The 6,368-nt window shown below is 37.9% G+C and overlaps 1 protein-coding gene across 6 annotated transcripts in view; it reads right to left on the minus strand.

The window, feature by feature from the left end:
* STRN3 (striatin 3) overlaps window positions 1–6,368 on the minus strand; it is a 60,195-nt gene that overhangs the window by 52,161 nt on the left and 1,666 nt on the right. The gene's annotated exons all lie outside the window — the stretch shown is intronic.

A 6,368-nucleotide genomic window follows, 5' to 3' on the forward strand; every position in this document is an offset into this window, starting at 1 on the left:
GGTGCTAACCTCAGTATCGAGCAAAATAAGATATGGTAGCATTCCTCTGGGAATACTTAATTTTGAGATAAAAATTATTTTACAGAGGAACAAACCACAACTTTGTGTTACATAGTAGAACCAAGCATTCTCCAGCCTATTACACTGGCCACTACTGTAAAGCCAATTTCTGCTTATATTTTATTTTGAAACAGTGTTATAGGATCATCAACCTCAAATTTGGTAGCAGTTAAGTATCAACCATATTTCAGAAGACAAGCCAAGGTAAGGGAGTGAGAGAAACTTTACTGCAAGTGACCCATTAAAAAAAAAGGGAGATAATCAGGAAGTTGCTCAGACATCTGGAATTTCTCAAGCTCATTCTCTATTTCAGGATCATTTCGATCACTATTCAGAGAAACAAAGTATTTCAGAACATACAGCCAATACATGAACACCTAACACTAACATATGCATGAGCATGCACAATCCCTTCAAAAAAGCCAAGACCGCACTCCATCCCCCAGTAACATTAAGTGGAATTTAACCCAGAAAAAAATATTTTTACCCTTTGTTCCAAACACCAGATTATTGCTAATCAGCTATTTTCATTAAAAATACTATAGTGATTAAAAAATCCTACAGACTGCTTGAACTCACACTGGAGATTCAGGAGTGGTCCTGAAGAACAGCCAACTTCTTAATTAGCTCTCATACCTGTTGGAGTTACACAGATGAAGCAGAAGGTATCATTAAACTGTATATCCTGCTGAGCCATTCCTTAGGATAATTCAAGAACAGCCTGAGTGCCAAAATCGAACACTCAGATATGCAAACAAAGCTGTTACAGGTCACACATTTGTCCTGAAGATTTGTTAGATCAGTGGAGGATCCAACTTCCCTAGCCATTCTCTTTGTCAATTAGGAAGGAGATCATTATCACCTTACCCCAACTTCTTAAATGACAACAGGATAAAAACATGCACCTCTAACTCAATTCTTACTTTCAGTGCGGAAGAAATTATTATAACACCAGATACTTCATAAAAAATCCTCAAACTAAGGTTTCTCAGAAAGCCATTAAATATACATAGGAGTGACGGCAAAAACTAAGAAATAAAACACTGGCACCCCCCCACCCCCCCCATATTTTTTAATTCTTCCCCAGGAAGTGTTACATGCCTTATCTAAATTAAGCCTGTGTCAAAAAAGAAAAATGTCACCAGAGTAACTGTTAATGAAACAACAGTTCCGTTCTCTGCTTCTGAAAGTGATTTTATTCCAAATAATTATTTATGAAAGAGTAATTATGACACAGTAAAATAATTTTGAACCCCAGTGTGGACAGGAGCAGTGTTCCAGGAAAAAACCTTACACAACTGCTGTACTGATCAGTATCTTCATGTACATAAAGCCCATAGCCATCCACACATTTCTTATTCGATCTCTACATGGCTGCACAGGTAGCTCAGTGTCCTGCATTCTTTTGCTGAGTTTTGCCTGTAGGACATCGCAAGAAAATTATATAGAAAAGTTAAAGATGTAAATCAACTCTTAAAAAAAAAAGAATATTGGAAGAATTAGGCATAAACAGAAGTGAAAACCCTTTTTTATGAGGAACACACTAATCCTTTAGAGCTACAAATGGTATCTAAAATTTATAATTAACAAAATGGATTACTAATAATGTACCTACATTGGCAGGAGAAAATACTAACTCCTACTTATCTCGAACCAGGTTGAGGAATCTCCTTACATCAAATTTGTCTAGGTATCTTTTATGGTAAACTCGGCTATACAGCAGCTGCCTTTTGATTAAAAATTGCATCTTCTCTGTGTACATTATTCACACACACACAAACACGCTTTGAGCCTTCAATAAAAGCAGGCACCTGAAGTTCTTCCAGAGGCTATCTGCCTCTAACTCAGTTGACTAAAAAGCTTCTGAAAAGCCACAGTAAGGAAACCCTAAGATAAATCTAATTTCCCTCTACCCAAAATACACAGAACTCTCAATTCAGTGCTTTAAACCGCAAAAAGGGCAAACTCCACAAAATATGCAGCTGTTTTCATCATTAGCTTAGAGAAATGACTAATGACAAAAGTTTCTTGTTTTAACTTGATCTATGCTATTTTATACTGAAAAAAAGTTTCACTATAAAGCAAAGATATTAAGCACTCCCATACTTTATTGTGCATATACACAACACTTATTCACAGAGGTACTTCAGCACTTCTGCTACAGCACATACCTCAATGGCTTGCATGAACACAAGTCAGACATTTTAGCTGCATATATTATTTGCATAGCTCATGGCATTTACAAGCATTCCCAAGAAAGAATGTCAATCAATTTTTTTGCAACTTATTTCACTGTATTTTCAGTTAGTCTCGTTTAACTATTAAACCAACCCTTAAAAAAAAGTTTAATTTATATTCAGAATAAATACTGAGGTACACCTGTAAGACGCAGTGAAATAGTTTATCAATTATGCATCTTTTCCAACAGCAACCCTCTCGACTGCAACCGATAGCTGCTGCACGCAGTTAGAATGCACCGGGCGTTTCGCTACTGTGGCATCTGCCTTTCCTACCTGCAACCCCACCATGTTCCATCACGATCGATGTCCCCACTATCAATCAGTGCTTGCTATTTAAGCAAAATACTACCGAAACTGCACTGCAGGTATATTTTAAAACAATAAAATCAAAGCTATCAGTGCTATTTTAGAGGTCAAATATAAACATGGCTACATCAGGTCAGACCAACAGCCCACCAACCACAGCATAGCACTTCTATGCGTGGCCACACAGACAGCTCCATAGGAATAGTATAAAAACAGAAGAATACACATCAGAAAACACTCTCTAATCTCCAACTTGTAACTCAAAAGCATCCTGAACCAGAGGTGGTATCTTTGAACTTAAACACCCCCAGGGATTTTTATTCGATGAACTTATCCAAACACTTTCTGACCCAAGAATATTTTAGCAGCTACAGTATCCCCTGCAAAAAATTCCACTAATTCCAAAAAGCTTTTTTTTTTTTAAAAAAAAAGCTTTTCATTTTATATCCTACTTCCTAGATGTTAGCTAAGACTCAATGAATCTTTCTTCACGTTAAGAAAATAATGAAGATCCTGCAACCATCATAACTTCTTTCACTTCCAATCTATCATCATAAAAAACGTGCCTGCCAAAAGCAAGGTGATGTCCAAGCTATCTGAAGAATTATTCTGTCAATTTAAAGAGCAAAGTATTCCCTAAATTCCCATGCCACTGCTCAAACCTGCAACAACGCAAAACCAGACACAAGCAACCGAATATTTCAGCAATTTATTATCACTCCACTTTCTAAATGTTTTGAAAAAATGTTGAAACATGGCATGTACACTGAACAGTCTCATCTAGTTCATGATATTTACACATTTACCTGTTCACACATCTACAATCACAGGTGAAGTGCCTAATTTAGACAGTCAACTCAAGCGTGAAAGTTCTCCAGAAAAACACACAGCTTCTATTGAAAGTAATGTCCTATTTCAGGATGTAATTCTGGAGTATTTACCAGGTTCTCGAAGATCATAAAACTCCTTTAATGAGCTGCTCCCTATATATATATATATATATATATATACACACACACACTGGAAAACATATTACCAAGCATATTAAGTCTTTTTGCACATTTAGGTTAGAAGGATGCATGCTCAGCATACTGAAATTGTACACACATTGTTGTGAGTACTCAAGTTTCTTAATTATTCTTCCTGATTTTAAAACATTTGGAAGTAGCATCTACTGTTAAGTTTCTCTCAACACATTATCATGTGATTTTGAAGTAGTACTCAACATCCTTTTTATCCAGTTCAGAAGATATGAAGAAAGAGGTCTATTTCATCAACAACTGAGACCTTGATTCTGACTGACCAGATCAGCCCATACGCCCCACAAAAAAGTGGAATCCTACTGGTCTTCCTAGATACCTGAAAAGTTGCAAGATCATTAAGATTTCCTACAATACTCCTCAACACAACTTTATCTTCCTTCCTATGAGTTTCTGTAATGCATCTTCAAGTATTTTCCCACTTTTTTTTTTTTCTTTACTGAAACAACAGAGCCACTTACACATTTGATAGAAAAACTGTTTCCTTTAGGAGGTAACATCAGTGGTTTTCTATAACCCCTCTAGAGTGCATAAACGTTATAGAAAACACAACCTGAATTTACCTCAGTGTAACAGCAACCAACATCAAGGTCACGACGCTGACAGGGCAAAGTTACAGGTGTAATTACATGATATTGTTATATTCAGAATCATCCTTCTGTGAGATTACAGAACAGATCCAACCTATTACTTCAAGAGATCAGCACACTAACTGCAGCCAGAGTATTTCCTCTCCACACAACAGTGAGAAAGCACTAACCAAGTTAGTGTGGCAGCCAGTGTTACAAGTGAAGGAAAAAGTCTACTATGGTTTAAGTACTGCAATCTTGGTGTTTGATATTTGTCTTTGACGCTGACTTGCACACACAGATTTAGCAAATAACTACACTGCTCCACTTGTGCACACAGGCAGAGCAGCCATGCACCTGAACAGTTTGAAGAGACAACGTAAAAGTTATTAACATTTAAGACTCTGAGTCTGATGGGCACGTGGACTGAAGGATGCTAGGACAGAACTTCTCCAGGTCCAAAGGGCTGACACCTTTTGTCAGTGATTATGGCTGTGGTACAAACCCCAAGACAACTCAAGTAACTTGGGATTTACACTAATTATAAACATGTGTCCCAAACACAGGTAGAACAATAGATCAAGAAGTTCATTACAAGATCCAAGGAAACGAACTGCTACTGCAGATCAACCCCCCTGCCTCGCCCCCATACGCAAGGAGGGCTCTTACTAGGAGTAGACAAGTCTTAACCATCACCTGAGCTATACAGGGGGAAAAAGGGTGAGGGGGAAGGGGAAATCGCTCAGAATGAACATTAGTTTTTTATCCACAGCATAAAACTATCCTATTCTGTGGACGAATAAGAATCATAAATTCAGAGCAGGAAAATCAAATCACAACATGCTGCTAAGTCGTGTAGTTTTCTTTTAGTTTGCTTTTTATACAACATCTCTTGCAAAGTTATTGAGGTAACTTAAGAAGGAGCCTTTAATTACCAGCATGGTGAATGAATGTATAGAGTATTGTAATGCTGAAAGAAGGAAGAAATGACTTGCATGGGTGGGAGTTGCACCTAAGAAATCCAATTCTCATGCTTCATGCTTCTGTGTTAATTACCTACTGTCATACTACCAAATTTTTCTTCCGTTCAACCCAGGAGGCCTCAATCACTTAAAAACCACACACAGGTACTTAGTATTCACAAATGAACGGACTTTGAAGTTTCAACAGGCAAAACTGTTGTTTGAGGTCCAAAATATTAAGGCTTCATTAGTCACAAAATAAAGCGGGACTTCACAACCTGAGTTGTAGGACCAAAAATATATACATGTATACGCACACACAGAGGCCTGGTAAATACATCTCTTCCAAAAAGCACTCTCAACACTCGCCTGTATCAGGTTTCACCACTACACAGGTTGACATTTGAAGTCCACAGGTAATGCCCTCTCTCTGCCTCCTCCCAACCCCACTTCTATCCTGGGCTTCCCAAGTTATTAAAAGCCCACCCTCGTGCATACCCACTGTGCAGTAAGTATGCCTGCCGCGTCCCGTGACTTGATGCACACATGAGGTAGAGTGAATCAACACATATACAGCCAGGGTCAGAACTCTGATGGCGCATGAAGAAATAAGCAAATGAAACAGTACAGCCACGGATGACAAACAGCAATTACAAACGCAAGCAGCAGACTTGGCAGGAACACATCATACTGTCTAAAGGCCACATGAGTTCATACCAGCACTTTTAAGTCAAATATAGTTTTCAAAGTCTTAGAACTGAGCTTTGCATCTAGGGCACTGAATGAGGTAGTTAATTTTAAAGTCGAAAGCCCGTACATTAAAACAAATATTTCAAGACTGTTTTGTTTGCTAATGAACACCACTAAGCCTTTATTTATAAACACAGTACTACACTACTGATACACTACAGAAGACATGAGAAACAGTCCATTGCTCTCCACTGAAAATGCCTGCCGCACTGATTTTAGGAACAGTCGTTCCATATGTCTTAAAATAGTAAGACTGGCAGTAACTGAAGTAAATAGGGAAATCTGTTTCACTTCTTCATTATTATTTTTCCCCATTGTTCTATCTTAATTATAGCTGTAATGAAAAACAGTGCAAATTACATGCTTAGTATAGAGCTGAGAAGTCCTGAAAGAACTGCCCAGGTTCAGATACTGCTCTCCGTTCTCCAATCTGAAAGCATA

This window comes from Cygnus olor, chromosome 5 (genome assembly GCF_009769625.2).
Source record: "Cygnus olor isolate bCygOlo1 chromosome 5, bCygOlo1.pri.v2, whole genome shotgun sequence".
In the NCBI taxonomy this organism is placed as follows: Eukaryota; Metazoa; Chordata; class Aves; order Anseriformes; family Anatidae; genus Cygnus; species Cygnus olor.